Below are 19,007 nucleotides of genomic sequence, written 5' to 3' on the forward strand. Positions count from 1 at the left end.
GTGTGTTTTGTTATTTACTTCTTTCCTCTGCTAGATAGGAAGCCATGAGAGTAAGCAACTTCTTTATCTCATTCATCACTATCTGTAAAGGATTTAGAATATTACCTGACATATGCTAGGCATTCAATCAATACTCTTTTAAAGGGACTTGTCCAGGTCTCTTGTAAGCCACATGTACAAAAGGTGGAATTTGAATTCAGTTTTATTCTAATAATCCATCATTTCTTCACCAAGCTGGCACGTTTGTAAATAATATTATCATCACAATAAATAATAATAACTAACACTTATTGACTTGCTCTGTGCTTGAGTGGTTTACATGTAGTTGAATCCCACAATTATAGGTGGAATTCAGGTAGTATTATCTTGGTTTTATAGATGAGGAAACAGGTCCTGAGAGAGTGATTTTCCCAAATGCACAAAATCAAGAAGCTGTAGACTGTCTGAATTGGATACTCAGATGCTTAGCCATTTTGTCAGTGGTATTCAGAATTTGCATCAGGATCACCTGAAGGGTCCTTCCAAACTCCAGCTTTTCTGTTCCTATCTCCAGGGACTCAGATATAGTGGGCATCGGCTGGGGCTCACTTATCAAAATTTTAACTCACCCCAGGTTTTCAGAGGCAAGTACCAAACACTGCATTTTGTTAGATTCCAGTAGCGCAGATTACTATGCCATATGGTGACAGTGGAGAGGAGATTAAAGGATACAGATTTTGGGAAAAATCCCTGCTGAGTTCTTGACTGCATAGAAGGAAATGCACAGTTCAGGTGATGAGCCATAGTAACAATCAGTCCTTGCTATGGCCTTCCGGTCAAGTTCGGATCAAGTCTGGTTCTGATTAGCCTGTGGGGACAGATGAGATCAGAGCCAGAGTGTGCCTGGCTTCGGAGACATTAACACACCTTTCTGATGGAATGAATGGCTCTTCACTCGGAAAGGTGACAAGAAAGTGAATTTCTTGATGGGTGACTCTGGGCTGTAGGAATAGAGGCCAAGTTTTAATCTTAGTGGAGGAAGACTTGCCTTTGACATGCCTGACTTTTGACATGAATGTTTTAGCTGTTTGTACTCAGGCCTTAAATTGGAGTGAGGGAAAGGCAGGGTCTGTCATTGGCTGATGATGGATTTTCATCAGCTCATAACAAAACTGAATAGCTCAGACAGCCTGTTGAAATAAATTTAATACTATTTTGAAAGAAAAAAAAGGAAAGAGTAGATTCATTTTTGGCAGCTAAATTCAATTCTGTGTGAAAGTAAAGCTAACATAATTTGAAATGCCATAAGAACCTTAAATCTCCCCCTGGATTTCTTTGCTTGCCCCATCCTCTATCTCTTTTCCTTCAAGGAGACTAGTTTCCTGTTTCCTGTGGCCTCAACCCTGTCCTGGAGTGTTTCCATTTCCTCTGGACATTAATGCAAGCTACTCATGGTCAGCACATACTTGGTTATGAGTGTCTGTCCAAAGTCTTCCCTTGGGATTTCATCCTGCTGCCTGGATGGAAGGTCATTTAAACCCAAGAGGGTTCCATGTTATATCAGGTCTTTCTGTGTCCCTAAAGTGGCAACTAGCAAAGCTATACAGCTGCTCGTTTGGGGCAAAATTTGATCAATCAAAATGCCTTTTCTGTTCCCTGCTGAGTTAGTGATGGTGATGTCAGTTGTTTTCTTTTTTATCAACCCAAATGCATACCCTGCATCAATATTAAAGATAGTTGTGTGAGCTGAAGATTAATTGTATTTATTGACATACTAAGAAAATACATATGAAATCAAAAGAAGATAAATATAACTCATAAATTCCTCCACTCAGAGATGACCACCACTGGAAATATTTTGGGACATCTTTCTAATCTCTTGTTCTATATATGTATTTATATATGTATATGTATACAAGCAAAGACAGATTTTTATTCAAAAGAACCATTGTTTCTATCCTAGTTTATAATCTATTGTTTTCTCTTTCTTTAAATATTATTGTACATTATTTTTGATGATTATATATTACCCAGTTATAGATATATCATTCTATTAATTTAGCCTCTATTTTTGGATTTTTATGTGATGTCATTATTTGGCTCTCTTATTAAGAAGTCTGTAAAGAATACCCTTCAAACATAACCCTGTATTTTTGCTAAAGTATATGATTTATTTTTCTTTTTTCTTTAATATATACTTATCCATTCTTCAAAATTTTTTCAATTAGTGGTTCTCAAAGTATGGTCCCTAGACTAGCAGCATCAGCATCACCAGGATATTTGCTAATAAGACAAATTACTAGGCCTCACTCCAGACCTACAGAATCAGAAATTCTGCGGGTGTGGCCAAGATATACCAACTCCTCCCCATGTGATTCTGATACATGGTAGTGTGTGAATGCTATTGGTCTAAAGTATTTGGAGGTTGGAGAGAACTCTCAGGCTAGTGGGTCCATCTGACCGCATGAGCATGTGCAATGTAAGTCCTATCGCAATGCTGGGATGTGAAGATGTGAATATACATTTTCCAGTAAAATTAAACTGTCTGCCTCAAACTTTAAATTCAGCCAACTCAGGGTGCCTGAGTGGCTCAGTCGTTAAGCATCTGCCTTCAGCTCAGGTCATGACGAGCCCCGCATTGGGCTCCTTGCTCAGCAGGAAGCCTGTTTCTCCCTCTCCCACTCCCCCTGCTAGTGTTCCCTGTCTCGTTGTGTCTCTTTCTCTGTCAAATAAATAAATAAAACCTTTAAAAATAAATAAATAAATAAATAAATAAATAAATAAATAAATAAATAAATTCAGCCAACTCTGTGAATAACAGGTTTTCTGGCAGGACATTTGTGGCCTTTATATGACCCATATCCAGAATGGCTGGCCTTCATTCTCTGTCTTCTGAAGAGCCACACTCAGCTACTGAATTTTCTCCTTGTGTTATTTCCCCTTCTTATAAACCAGTCTTAATTTAATACCTAAGGTTTTATTTTTGTTCCTAAAAATGGTATATAACCCCTACTTGAAAATTCATTAGTTATTTCTCCCTGTTTACTGAACAAAATGTAAATTCATTTGTGTGGTATTTAGGACCCTTCCTAGCCTGGTCACTGCTTAATGTTTGAATCTCATCTGCCACTATGCACCCATGCATTTTGAGCCATAGTAGCCACTTTTGGTTCCCTGTAAAAGCCTTTCTCTTTCAGGAATCCATGCCTTAACCCTCAGCTTGAAATATCCTTCTAAACATTTATCATATAGGCAAATTATATTCTTTCTTTAGAACCTATTCAAATCTCACCTCATTTTTGAAGACTTCTCTGTTATTTCAGTTCATTATAATTACTTGAATGTTACTTTATTCACACCTCAACATGAGTCTCTCTCACTGTCTTGTAAGTTATGTAGTGTCTTTTCCTGCCACTTGAGTGTAGAAATCAGATATTATCTTTGTAAATCTCAATACAGTATCAAGCACAGAATAGGTGTTCTGTAATAGTTAAATGCTTGAATGAATCTTGAAAATTCAACATTTCCAATATGCGTGGAAGATTATATTACCATCAAACATTTCGATGCCATACAAATTTGGTATTACTGAAAATACAAAAGAGAAACTTTTATTAGCACAATGAGAAATAGAATGAATAAACACATTACATAATAGGACAACTTACAATAATTTTATGTTAAAGTTAAACTGAAAATAACTTGACAACCAAATGTTGATTTGGTGAATCATTTTTATCTTGTTTTATTGTTCTTTTATTCAGAGAAACACAACAAAGTAAAATTATTTTGCCTTGCTTTATTTTACTTATTTTATTTACTTTATTTTATTTGTTTATTGGTTGGAATGTGAAGTTGAAGATACACAGCCTTATTATAAAATGGAGATGATTTTAATGGAATAATATTGTATTGTTGAAATTGGTATTTATAAATGTTATTGGCAACCCTCTATATTCTAAAGAAGACCAGACTAGTTGGATAATGCTTTACATAGACAGATGATTTCAGCACCCTCTCTAAACTAATGGTCCTACTCCCTTCTCTTTATTGTTGTTTATCAAGCTTTCATAACCTTGCTGACCAGCTGCTGAGAGATTAGTTATACCATGCCATCAAGAAATGGTTATTTTGGGGTGCCTGGATGGCTCAGTTGATAGAGCATGGGACTCTTGACCTTGGGTCATGAGTTCAAGCCCCACATTGGGCACAGAGCTCACTTAAAGAAAGAAAGAAAGAAAGAAAGAAAGAAAGAAAGAAAGAAAGAAAGAAAGAAAGAAAGAAAGAAAGATGGTTATTCCATCACATTCCTCAGTGACCTGGGGAAAATTGTCAAACCTTTAGGGTCCATTCAATCTCTGTCTTTCATTTCTCTACCTCTCATATTACCCGGTGATTTGGGGGATTAAGCAGATACACAGTAGGACATAAGGCAGTTTAATGTTGAGGGAGTTTCTTCCACATTGAATGGTCCTTCCAATGCCTAAGGACAAGGTCTTCACATGAAATGCCTGTGTCCAGCATAAGAAGGAGGGATTTCGTCACAGTTGGAAGGCCTGACAGGCTTCAATAGGGTGTCATCACAATAATTACTACTCAAAAAGAATTAATTTAATAATAGATATTTTGATATTAAACAAGACTCTCTTATATCAGATTCATAATATAAGCATTAAGCAAGGCCATTGGAGAGAATGGACTACTGCTCATTTTAGTTTAGAAAAAGTCAACTACATAAATCTCATTCCTTCCTACCTGAACTTTAAGGATGAAATCCAACGCCTTGTGAAAAATACGAATATGGAGTTATATAGGACATTTACTCATTCAGTGCTTGCCAGGGGAGAGGGAGTGAGGGATGGGCAAAATGGGTGAAGAGGAGTGGAAATACAGGTTTCCAGTTATGGAATAAATGTTTTGGGAATAAAAGGTACAGCACAGGAAATATAGTCAATGGTATTGTGATAGTGTTATGTGATAGCTACATGTGTGGTGAGCATAGCATGACACATAAACTCATTGAATCACTATATTGTACACCTAAAACTAATACAACATTGTTTCTCAACTGAACTTCAATAATATGCAAATGCCTGTTATTTATTCATTAAATTGTTCACTGAGAGTCTACTATGTGCCTGGCACACTTGCAAGTGCTGGGGAAACACTGCTGTATAAATCAGTAAAACCCTCATTTTTATAGGGTGGAACAGATAATAAAGAAGTAAGCAAATACTGAGTGCCTAGCTGGCTCAGTCACAGCATGTGACTCTTGATCTTGGGGCTGTTCAGGGATTATCAGATGCATATGTTACTTTGGGGAGGGAATGAGCTGCAATAATTTAGCCACCCTGGGACTTCTGCTACACCATCTAATATGGAAGTTTGCCTGGTCCTGGTGGCCTGTTTACAGAAGATTCACTACTGCTGAAACTATGTGCATGCTACAACACAGCAATTCCTCTCTGAAGTATATGCCCAACAGAGATGTGTACAGATGCTCACCAAGAAAATGTACAAGCCGCACAAAATCCCCAAACATTCATCAATAGTAGAATGCGATATGTATATTTTCTATATTTTCATAAAATGGCATAGTGTACAGCACAAAGAATGAACTAACTACATTTATATACAATAATATGAATAATATGCACCAATATAAATTTGAGTGAAAAAGATCAGAGTGAAAAAAGTAGATACTGTAAAACTCTGTGTGTGTGTGTGTGTGTGTGTGTGTGTGTATTTACTGTAAGAAACTAGAAAGACTTTCAGGGTGTTGTAAATACTCTGTTTACTAATCAGAATTCAGTACACTATGCAAATCACAAAAGAAATATTCAGGTGAATTTAGGTTGTGTATGAATATTAGGGATCTTTTTGGAGCTTTTCAGGAATTTCCAGGAAAGGAAATGCCTCCTTATTAATGGTAGAGAATATTGAAACTTTGACCTCAAATGGAATATATAAAAAGAAAGAACATAGATTTTCCTGTCATCCTTGTCCATCCACAAATATCATACCTTGGGTTATACATGGTCTGTGTGCTCAAGCCAAGGTCACCTACAAGTCAGAGGGTCTGGCATGAGCCAATCTGTACCCCTGAACCTTCCACATTTCAGAGGGCGTGAGTCAAGCTTTTCTTCACATGCATGCCAGTAGAATGGCACCCTAGGATCACTGAAACTATGTTTCATAGCTTTGGCATAGAGTATATTTCAAATTCAACAAAAACCACATCTCTAGAGACTTACGAGTTACCCTGCAATAAAAGAGTGAAGCTTTGGGTAACCCAGGTCACATCAGTACAAAACATCGAGAGACAAACCATTTATAAGGTTTTGTGTAAGGCCTTCTCTTGAAAGCATTATAAAGTTGTTTTTAGTGGCTCACCCCTACGAGAAAGTGGAGCACTGAAGTCCCTGTTGGAATCTCATCATACCTGAAGGATATTGACTCTATTACTTGGAAAAAATAGAATTTTATAAAAATATTGCTTATATAGACAGAATCCTAGATGATTTTTCTGTGCCTTCTATAATAACAATCCAAAACTTTGCCACCAAAATCATAGTTGCATCTTGCCATTTCTACCTTTCTTTAAGGATAAAATACTAATTGTTGGAAATATTTTTAGTTAAACAAATAAATAAATAAGGATGCTTCTCTCCATGGACATCATACTTACTCCATTCCACTCCATCCAGCCCCCAATTCAAAAAACCCAGGAGTATAAAAATATTAGTGAATAGCAAGGAAAAAATAAAACTTAAGAGGGTTTAGGTACTTGATTATTGCCAAGTAAAATATATTATTTTAATGAATAACAGTTTCTCATATTAGGACACTGATCCAAAAGCAGTAAACAAATTGTTTCTTCTGTAACTGGCTTTCTATATTCACAAAAATTCCTGTATTTTGCTGACATTATTATCAACCATTAAAGTAAAGAAACCCACCCCCATTCATATGGCTACTATTTCCCTGATACCTTTGAAACTATTAACAGATTTGGTAGTTCTCTTGTATTCCTTAAATACAACTGTTGGCACATTTCAGCAAATGCTAATAGAAACTTTATTAAAAAGTTTGCCTTTAACGGTCTGCTAAAAAAAGTAAAATTAAAAAATAATTCATCCATCAAGAACTGCCATGTTGGATACTTCTCACAGTTTTATTTCTAGTTTTCTCAACCATTTTGCCCTTCCCTCAACCTGGCCACTTACCAGAAACCCTGGGACCTACAAGTCAAGCTTTCTCACACTCTAACATATCCACTTCTCAATCCAGTAAATGTTAGCCAAACCCTACACTCTCACGTATACTGTTTTATCTTAATTAATCATTTGTTAATTTGAAAGCAAAGTGCTGTATTTCCTAGTGGAGAAAACCAAAATAATCAGATGGCTTGCATATTGTTTTCCCTATTTTGGCCCAGGGCTGGTGGCGGTGAACAAAGCAGAAACTCACAGTTTGGGGGAAACGCTCTAATTTTAGGCCTATATCCAGCATGTGCATGGCACAGAGGAGTAAAAACTTGAAAGCATTTTTAAAAGGAGTTTAGATAAAACAGAGATAAGAATTCCTCCTCAGACCTGAAATGTTTAGGGCAAATACTATAATCATTTGAAATCAGATGCTAATAGTGCTCTTGAATTATTATGACCATCCCAGAGAATGATTATTTGTCAATGCTTAAGGAGACATTATTTTTAATGGAAATCTTTGAGATCTGTGTGGAAGTGTTATTATTCTGCTCCCTCTGTTTTGGTCTATGGTGTTTTCATCTGTGTGGCATTCTCCTTGCATGAGCTATGCCCCTGAGAGCCTCTTACTCATGACCTCACCCCCTCCTCCCCAGTGACAGGTATGGACCAGTCTCAACCAACAGTACTACCCTTTCCACCAACAATAACAATGGGTTCAAGAAGTAAGCTCAAGAACCAAGCAGGGCCTGAGGCATTTACCTGGAAAGAAATATGGAGACTAGGGAAAAAAGAAACATTCCGACCATGGGATTGTCATGCCTAGGCGTGCAGCTGCCATATTCTCTACCGCATGGAGATATCTGATCTGCAGTTAAAGAAAATGAGAGAGAAGCACAAACAAGCAGAAATAAGAGCTGGGCAGAAGCCGTGTTCAGGCTCATCTGTTCCTTAAGTTAAAGGATCTCTGAAAAGCAGTCTTTGCAAGTGGGCTGAAAATTTCAGTGATGACAAAGTGTATTTCCAGAGGCAGCACATTACATTTTTTATAGTTCCTATTGTTCTTCCATGTTCTTCAAACAAAAATTTCTTCCCTGTAAATTATATTTTGATCAGCTCTCCAGAATCATGGAACGAACAAACTATCTATGATACAACAGCCTTTCACATATTTAAAGATTTCCTGCATTCCCTGAGCCTTGTTTCCCTCAAGATAAACATCATCACTTAGCTCCACTAAGAGAGACAAAGCTTTTTGGGACTGAGTATGGATCTGGTCCAGCAGGACAGATCCTATGCTTCTGTGAGGATTCTCTGCCAGGTCAGGGATGACAAACAAGTAGACAGTAGAATCTGTGATGCAGTTGGAGTGCAGAAGGGAAGTATACGGAAGATAGCACACTGCAACACAGAAGAATATCCTATGCTAGAGATAAGATGTTTTGAAATGTTTCATGAGCAGTATTATTTGTATTTTTTTCATAAAGAGTAGGTGGAATAAAATCGCTGAGCAAAGATTTAAAATTTGAACAAAGTTCTGTCCTTTGCCTAGGAAGTCCTAGAGGGAGTTAGTAGGAAAAAAAAAATATTCAGTAGCAAATTAAAAAGGGAAAGATGAAACAAATTTGAAAAATAGTGGTATTTTAGGATCCTTAAGTTAATCAATTTACTACAGACAATCCAATTGGTTCTAAAACAAGATTACAGAAAAGAAATAAGATTAAATTTGTGAAATCCAAAATATAAAGATCAGAATTTGAACCAAAATCAAAAGTATGATTGGTTGGGGGAAAATTTCCTTTGTATGACATAGTCCCAAACCCCAATATTATGTCGGTTCTGAAAAGTTCCAGGATAATTTTGTGATCTCTCACATTTGGAGTAGTGGTTTTAAAAGGTCTAATAAGAATTTCTAGTATAGATGTAAAAAGACAATAAAATTAAATTTATTTCAATAATCATGCCCCTTATTTAAGGTTAAAAGGTAGGGGCACCTGGGTGGCACAGTCAGTTAAGCATCTGACTTTGACGCAGGCCATGATCTCTGGGTCCTGGGATCAAGACCCATGTCAGGCTCCTTGCTCAGTGGGGAGTCTGCGTGTTCTTCTTCCTCTGCCCTTCTCCCCCCACTCATGCTCTCTCTCTTTCTCTCTCAAATAAATAAAATCTTTTTTAAAAAGTTAAAAGATAAATTTAAAAAATAGAACTAATTTTAAATTATCAGGGCCAATAGTTTAGCCTCATAAGTGAAAATCTTCGCGTGGTAAACTTCAAATGAATCCAACTTAATGTTATTTCAGCTTTTTGCTTGAAGCCTAGTAAATCACAATTTTTATACAATTCCAAAGAATATCTGTAACATGATTTTTTTTTGCCCTTGACTTGTATATTCTCATATTCCAGTGACTTAAGAGGTTTTCTCTAGACTTCACTCTGGGGGTGTCACCTCTGACCTATGAACTCCAAACAGTTACTTGGTTGGTAGTAAAATTTACCTTATTACAGTGGGGAGAGCAGATCTACAACCATCTTTGAAGTCAGAAAAATCCCTGGCTTCAACTCCAAGCTCTCTCACCTACAAACACCTTCTGAGCCCTGTTTCTATATCTATAAAATCGAAATCATAATGTTTATCAACAGCAAAACAGTCTGATTAAAAAATGAGCAGATCTGAATAGACTTTTTTTCCAAAGAGACATGCAGATGACCAATAGGTACATGAAGAGATGTTTCATATCACTAATCATCAGAGAAATGCAAATCAAAACCACCATGAGAGATCATTGAACACCTGTCAGATTGACTGTTATCAAAAAGATAAGAAATGACGAGTGTTGGTAAGGATGTGGGGAAAAGGGAACTCTTGTGCACTGTTGGTGAAAATGTAAATTGGTATAGTCACTATGGAGAATAGTATGAAGTTCCTCAAGGAATTGAAAATAGAACTATCATATAATCCAGCATTTGCACTTCTGGGTATTTACCCAAACAAGATGAGAATACTAACTCAAAAAGGTTATTAGCACCTTCATGTTTACTTTATTTACAATAGACAAAACATGGATGCAACCTAAGTGTCCATTGATAGTTGAATAAAGAAAATGTTACACAAACACACACACACACACACACACACACACAGTGGCATAAAATCCAACCATAAGAAAGAAGAAAATCCTGCCATTTGTGACAGAATGAATGGAGCTTAAGGACATTATGCTAAGTTAAATAAGTCAGACAAAGAAAGACAAATACTTTATGATCTTATGTATAAATATTGTTTGCTTTATTGGTTTGTCATGAGGTTTTTATTTTTCCAAAGCCCTTAGCATGTTGTAAATACTATTCTGATAGAAACTTCTTTCATTACTGTAAGAACTTGGGATACAAATTATCTAACGAGTGATAAATTGCAATTCTTAAAGTGGAAATGCATAACAAATGGAACATAATATCTATGACTCACCTTCAGTATTTGAAGATATCATCATCAGGATACCATTTTTCTCCAGAAACAATTTAAAAATCTTTTGCCTGGCCCTGTGGTTGTCCTTGGAAATATGTAGTTGAATAATACGAAGTGCTTCCCTTGAAGAGGCTGGTTGTGTGCTAATTGTAGTAGTGTTAGATCTATCGATAAGTTGTTTCAGCCCAGGCAGGGAGTGCTCTAGTCTCAAGTTAAGTGAGGAAAACAATCTTAAAGCTTTTTGGAGGAGATAAGGCACAGGTTAGTTTTGAAGGAAGTGGAGGAACTAACCAGGGAAGAGTATCCTAGGTAGAAAAAAAAGGCTGAACAAAGGTACTGAGCCAGGTAAAATGTGACCAAGAAAATATAAGCCCTTTGATGGCACTAGATTGATAGTTTCAGAAATAGACTTTCAAACTTTTAACATTACATGGTATTCCCATGCTTTGCCATTTTTCCAGGACAGAGAAAAAGGCAGAAAGCATTTCAATATAATTATTAAAGTTGATACACAAGATCATTCATTACTTTGAAAATATGGCAGCAAATCCCATTAAAATCAAACAAATCAAACAACCAACAAAGGATGCCCACTATTAATTTAATATTTTTATGGCCTGCCTAGTAATGCAATAAAACAGGAAACTGAAATATTTATGGTTAATATCAGGGAAAATATAAAACTATCATTATTTGTATTTAACAAGAACTTCTTCCTGAAAAATCCAACAGAATCAAACTATTAGACCTAAGATAAATTTGGTTTTAGCTACATAAGGAATAAACATATAAAACTTGATGGATGTCCAATGTAACTAACAATCAGATAGTCGACAAGATGTGGCAAAAGTTTCCATTCATAACAGTAGCAAAAACAAAAATGTTTGGAAGTCATTGTAACAAGAACTCTTCTGAACTGAACAAATCTGAGTTTTTTTTTTTTTCTTTTTTTTTGCAGAGAGATGCAAAAGAAAATTTAGAAGTGGAGAGAAATACCAAGTCTACAGATGGGAAAATTAAATATGATAAGCCAATTCTTCCCTTTTTAGATTTTATGCAAATCTAGTAAAAAATCATAGTGTGACTTTTTCTGAACTTGACAATATGAGTTTGTGACTCATTTAGAAAAATAATCATTGAGGGTTGCAAAGAAACATTTTAAATATAACAATTACCTTACATTCAGTTACATTATTTATAATCAGTTACATACAATTTTAATGAAACTATAACAATTAAAGTGTTTGACTATTGGAACAAAAAATACAGATCTACCAAATAAAATATTCACAAAGTAGACAAACATATGAACTTATACAAACCAGGAGGTAGATTCAGTAGGAAAACATTATTTAAAAAATAACACAGTGTAAGTTGGTATCTCAATGTCTTTTTGATTTGAATTTCCCTGATGGCTAATGATGATGAACATTTTTTCATGTGTTTGTTAACCATTTGTATGTCTTCTTTGGAGAAGTGTCTGTTCATGTCTTCTGCCCATTTTTTGACTTGATTATTTGTCTTTTGAGTGTTGAATTTGAAAAGTTCTTTATAGATCTTGGATACCAGCCCTTTATCTGTAGTGTCATTTGCAAATATCTTCTCCCATTCTGTGGGTTTCTCTTTGTTTTTTGACTGTTTCCTTTGCTGTACAGAAGCTTTTTATCTTGATGAAGTCCCTAAAGTTCATTTTTGCTTTTGTTTCATTAGCCTTTGGAGATGTATCTTGAAAGAAGTTTCTGTGGCTAATGTCAAAGTAGTCACTGCCTATAATCTCCTCTAAGATTTCAATGGATTCCTGTCTCACATTGAGGTCTTTCATCCATTTTGAATTTATCTTTGTGTATGGTGTAGAGAATGGTCAAGTTTCATTCTTCTGCATATAGCTGTCCAATTTTCCCAGCACCATTTATTGAAGAGACTTTTTTCCATTGCATATTTTTTCCTGCTTTGTTGAAAATTACTTGACCACAGAATTGAGGGTCCATATCTGTGCTCTCTATTCTGTTCCACAGATCAATATGTCTGTTTTTGTGCCAGATCAAAACCACGTTAAGATACCACCTTACATCAGTTAGAATGGCAAAAATTGACAAGGCAAGAAATGACAAATGTTGGAGAGGTTGTGGAGAAAGGGGAACCCTCTTATACTGTTGGTGGGAATGCAAGTTGGTACAGCCACTTTGGAAAACAGTGTGGAGGTGCCTCCAAAAATTAAAAATAGAACTACCCTATGATCCAGCAATTGCACTACTGGGTATTTACACTGAAGACACAAATGTAGTGAAAAGAAGGGCAATATGTACCCCAATGCTCATTAGCAGCAATGTCCGCAATAGCCAAACTGTGGAAAGAGACAAGATGCCCTTCAACAGATGAATGGACAAAGACGATGTGGTCCATATATACAATGGAATATTACTCAGCCATCAGAAAGGATGAATACCCAACTTTTACATCAACATGGATGGGACTGGAGGAGATTATGCTCAGTGAAATAAGTCAAGCAGAGAAAGTCAATTATCATATGGTTTCACTTATTTGTGGAACATAGGAATAGCATGGAGGACATTAGGAGAAGGAAGGGAAAAATGAAGGGGGGAAATCGGAGGGGGAGATGAGCGTTGAGAGACTATGGGCTCTGAGAAACAAACTGAGGGTTCTAGAGGGGAGGGGGGTGTGGGGATGCGTTAGCCTAGTGATGGGTATTAAGGAGCGTACATACTGCATGGAACACTGGGTGTTATATGAAAACAATGCATCATGGATCACTACATCAAAAACTAATGACGTATTGTATGGTGACTAACATAACATAATAAAATTAAATTAAATTAAAAAAATAAAAAATAAAAATAACACTAATTTGTTAACTCCTTTACTTACAAATTCTACAAGCCATACACAAATATAATTAATTTCAGAGAAAATGTAATAAATGACATTAAAACAACTAGAACAAGATAGGTGGAAATTTACCCAATTTAAGGAAGAGATATGGTTTTATAAGAATATCAGAAGTTACAAATGAGAAGTTCTGTAAGTTGCCTCATAGAGAAATCTAAGATTATTGTGCTTCAAAAAGTACCATAGATTAAAAGTGAAATATGAAAAAAATGCAGCAAATATATAAAAGGTTAATAGCCTTAATATGCTTGGAAAGATTTTAAAATAAAACAATAAAAACTTGGGAGAAAAAATAGAAACAAGGGTTTATAGATTATGAAATGCAAATGTCAAAGATGCATTTCAATACATGGCTACCCTAGTGGATAAAATAAGAAATAAGAATTAAATTGATGTATTATTTATTTTGCCAATTTAGGAGAGCAGAGTAGTTTTTTGCTGTTGTTACTTCTAAAGAAAATACTCATGGTTGGTGTGGTGATAAAGCATCCACACGCCTTGCACGGAAGTACAAATCTAGGAAAGCACAATGTTAATGTGTTATCAAGTGACGTGAGAAGTTCAGAGCTCTAGACCAAGCGATATTCTTTCTGACAATATTTACTAAGGAAATGAAAATCTTGAAAAATATTTAATTTAAAAAAGGTCTTCATCACAACTTTAGTTTTTACTCTAGCTTTTGATTTTAGAACATCTGAGACCTGCATAACAATTGCATGGATGGTACAGAGCGGTTGTGTATACCCTTCATCCAGTTCCCATATTAACATCTGAAATTAGTACTATATTTTTATCACAATGAATGAACCGATATTGACACATTACTACTAACTGAAGTTTGGACTCTTTTTCCTCATATTTCCTTAGTTTTTATCTAATCTCCTTTGTCTTGTCCAGGATCCCATTCATGATGCCACACGACAGGTAGTCTCATGCCTCTGTAGCCTCCTCTTGCTTTTTGATGACCTGGACAGTTTTGAGAAATACTGATCAGATGTTTTGTAGAATGAAGCTCAACTGGGTTTGTGTGATGTTTTTGTAATGATTATACTAGGTTTATTGGTTTTGTAAGGAAGACCAAGGAGGTGAAGTGTCATTTGCACCACATCATATCAAGGATAGATACTATTAACGTGTCTTACCACTACTGATGTCAACCTTGATCACCTGGCTGAGGCAGTGTTCGTAAGGTTTCTCCACTTTTTGCACCGTTTACTCTTTTTATATACTGTACTCTGGAGAAAGTCATTATGTGCAGCTCTAGGACACTAATGGAAGGGGAATATTACTTCTGAAAAAAAAATGAGTAGTCTTATTTCCAGAAAAATAAAACTGGTTAATTCTGGTGTTTCTGTAAGATGGGTCATTATATAAGCCTTATAAATAACATTAAAAAAAAAAAAAAAACAATGTGTCAGGGAAAAAGTACTCATGGTAGGATAAGTGAAAGCAGTATTGCAAGGAATATGTGTATATAATAAAATATTGTTAAAAAGTGTTTATAAGACAAATTTAAACATCCTTCCTCTTATGTTTCTGATTTTCCAAATTCTCTACAAGTAGTTATTGCTTTATAATCAGAAATACAGTTTTCAAAAGCTAACTTAAGGTGCTTTTCCCACTAAAGGAATATGTGTACCAGGTGTCCTGGACAGATTTATGTTGGCGGGACAGTGTATTCCCTCTTCAGGCAGGGTTGCAAGTCCACCAAACATACTTAATTCTGTTCCCTTTGTGTTCTCCTAATCACTGATTCTCCAATGCACACACACCCATACTCGCACAAACACATATGCTTCCTTTAGGTTTGCTTATAGCATACGAGTACAATATTAATGTTCATACATTGCCCAATGTCCTGACTGGTTACCCATTTATAGACTTGCATTGAATGAAGGATCATGCCCATTTAAAATCTTTCTGTTGTTGTTCTTTGACAAGATCTAGCATGTTGTCAAGTTTGGAGTCATTCTCCTACTATGAAAAAGTTAATTAAACTTTTTACTTTGAGAAAAGTGCCAATCCACAGGCTGTCGTAAGAAATAATCTTTCTCAAGTACGCTGCACTAGATTTCCCTCAATGGTCACATTCCCCTTATAAGACTCGTATAATATTGCAATCAGGATTCAACTTTGATACATCCCACTGATCTAATTCAGATTTTGCCCATTTTCTTTGTACTCATTGGTGTGTGTGTGTGTGTGTGTGTGTGTGTGTGTGTTTGGTTCTAAGCAATTTTATCACATGTATAGATTCGTGTACCTACCGCCATTGTCAAAATAAGAAACAGATCTGTTACTCCAAAGGTCCTTCATATTAACCTTTTATTACAACATCCACCTCCCTTTTGACCTCTCTGCCCCTTCTCTAATTCTTGGAAACCATTAATCTGTTCATTTTTATAATTTTGTCTTTTTAAGGATGTTCTATAAATAGATTCATATTGTAGGTGTCCTTTTGAGATTGGTTCCCCACTTCCAACAGGATATACTTTCCTTGAATTTCATCCAAGTTGTTGTGTATATCAATAATTCTTTCCTTTTTATTACTCGGTAGTATTTCATGCTATGGTTGCACCACTGCTTACTTATTCGCTGCTTGTCTATTTACCCAATAAAAGATAGCTGGATTGTCTCTGTTTGCTGTTTTGGGCTACAGTTAATATGACCCCTATAAACACTATATACAGGTTTTGGTATGAACCTTATTTTTTGTTTTTCTGGGATAAATACCCAAGAATGCTTAGTTGCATGTCTAGTTTTCAAGGATTTGCCAAACTGTTTTCCTTTAACTAATCCTATCCTTCCCACATTCCCTGTTAGGAAAGACATAAAAAAAAAAAAAAAAAAAAAAAAAAAAAAAAAAAAAAACAGGGGCACCTGGGTGTCTAAGTCAGTTGAGTGCCCGACTCTTGTTTTTGGTTCTGGTCATGATATTATGGGTTGTAGGATCAAGCACCATATCGTGTCAGGCTCCATGCTCAGCAGGGAGTCTACTTGAAAGATTTTTCTCCCTCTGCTTTCCCCCATTCACTCCCTCTCTCTCTCTCTCTCTCTAAAATAAATAAATAAATCTTTAAAAAAAGGAAAGATGTAAAAAATGACAATAGCTAAAATTTTTGCTACACATGGTCAGAATAGATTTAGATATAAATACCTTTAATGTAAATTTTACTGAAGGTTAGTATGCAATCTGAAATGCACATGATCATTACGTATAGTTAAATGATCATTTACAAGATGAACATGTTTTCAGCACCCAGAGCAGGTATTAGAACATTCCTTGAATCTTGGAAGATTGCTCAAGTCCCTACCAGTTGTACCCATAACCCACACCTCTGAAGTAAACATAGTCCTGATTTCAAACACCATACAGGGCTTTTGTCTATTCTCAAAATTTACATACCTGGTTTCATATTGTACGTACTTTTGCATCTGGCTTCTTTTGTTTAATGTTGCATTTGTGAGATTAATCCATGATTCAGTATATTGTGGCTCATGACATAGTTCATCCATTCTCATTGCTGTGTAGTATTGCATTGTATGAATCTACCATAATTTAGTTACCTATTCTATTGTTAATTACATTTCAATTGTTCCCAGTTTTTAGCTATTATGAACAGTGCTAGTATGTGCCATTCTTGTGTGTGTTTCTTTGTGAACATACAGAAGTATTTCTTTTTCTTTTTAATAAAGATTGATTGATTGATTTCAGAGAGAGAGAAAGAGAGACTGGGAGTGTGTGAGTGGGGGCCGGAGGGGCAAAGGGAGAGAATCCCCAAGCAGACTCCCGGAGCCCGAGGCAGGGCTGGATCTCAGGATCCTGAGATCATGACCTGCCTGAGCCAAAATCAAGTCAGAAGCCCAACTGACTGAGCCACCCTGGCTCCCCTAAAAGCGTATCTTTTGAGTGTATACCTATGGGAAGAATAGTTAGTTCAGGTGATATGCATATATTCAGCTTTAGCAGATGTTGCCAAATGATTTTCTAAAATGGTTGTGCTGATTTGTGTTCCCCCCAGAAGTATATGGGGACCTTGTATCCAAATATATGTTTTAAATCTCTTTTTTGTTGCATGTGAAAACTGAGATTAAAGATGTTACAAAGTTTTGCTTTGCTTTGTTTTTTCATGTCACATAGCTAATAAAAGAAGAATCCTTTGTTGTACTCAGGTTTGCCTAACACCAGTGTTGCTGTTTTTCTAATAGACCATAATGTCAATTACTTGACTGCAATCAGTATACTTCAACGTATCTCCCACTTTTTCAATAAATGAATGCCTCATATATTTTGTTCTTCTGATGTTTTTCTACTCAAGTTCCAACCAGGAAAATCATGGTTCCCTCCTTAATTCTGCCAGCTCATAGCCATCTCCTCCCACTTTTGATGAGCTGTAGTAACTTACCACTATATCACTTAGATAAATGCTCTTATTTAAATATTTAACTTCTACATATTCTTAGTTGAATATCTTGTCATCTAGAGTGAAGGTTCTTTGAGAGTTAATATACCCTTAGTTATCTATTCTCCTTATCAATGCAGACAGTTATCAATTAAAATTGTTCAATTGTTAAATACATAAAGAAGTAAATAAAACTGCTAAATTTAATTGATGTCTAGCTACTGCAAGGTTATCAAGGTTATCTAAAGTTTAAATGAGGTAGCAGACCAATGCAAAGCAAAGTCTGGAAACACAGAAACTTTTGAAGGAAATCCTGCACATACATGGTCTAAAATGGCAGACACATTGAATTCCGACATAATAAGTGGAGTTAAATTTTATTTGGTAATATTATTTATAACACTGAGTTCAATAAATTAGAATCAAATTTAAAGCTCAAATCACAAGTGAGGTGAAATATAATACTTGGGGGAACTATAAATTAAAAGTGATACGTTGTATGCTAAAAGTTGGTTTTAGATGAAATGTGAAAGATAGGGAATTAGTGAGATGGAAACTATTTGACAATAATTTTTCTCAAAATATAATAATTATTCTCAATCATAAGGTCCACAAGGGAAGGATTTTTACCTCTACAAAGGAAATTTTGTTTAATTCATCTTCATTAGGAGGCTACTTGCTACATATGTCTGAGTGTTTTAGATGCTTTGATATGAATTAACAGATGGGAGAAAGAAGAAATATATATATTTTTAAGAATAGGGTTTTTTTTAAAGATTTTATTTATTTATTTGACAGAGAGAGACACAGGGAGAGAGGGAACACAAGCAGGGGGAGTGGAAGAGGGAGAAGCAGGCTTCCCGGGGAGCAGGGAACCCAATGCAGGGCTCGATCCCAGGACCCTGGGATCATGACCTGAGCCCAAGGTAGATGCTTAACGACTGAGCCACCCAGGCACCCCAAGAAGAAATAATCTAAAGCCATAAGAAACTCAAAGAAAACCACAGCTAATAGTTTGTTTTGAATTTTTTGACACAATTTTTATAA

This window comes from Zalophus californianus, chromosome 6 (genome assembly GCF_009762305.2).
Source record: "Zalophus californianus isolate mZalCal1 chromosome 6, mZalCal1.pri.v2, whole genome shotgun sequence".
Lineage (NCBI taxonomy): Eukaryota > Metazoa > Chordata > Mammalia > Carnivora > Otariidae > Zalophus > Zalophus californianus.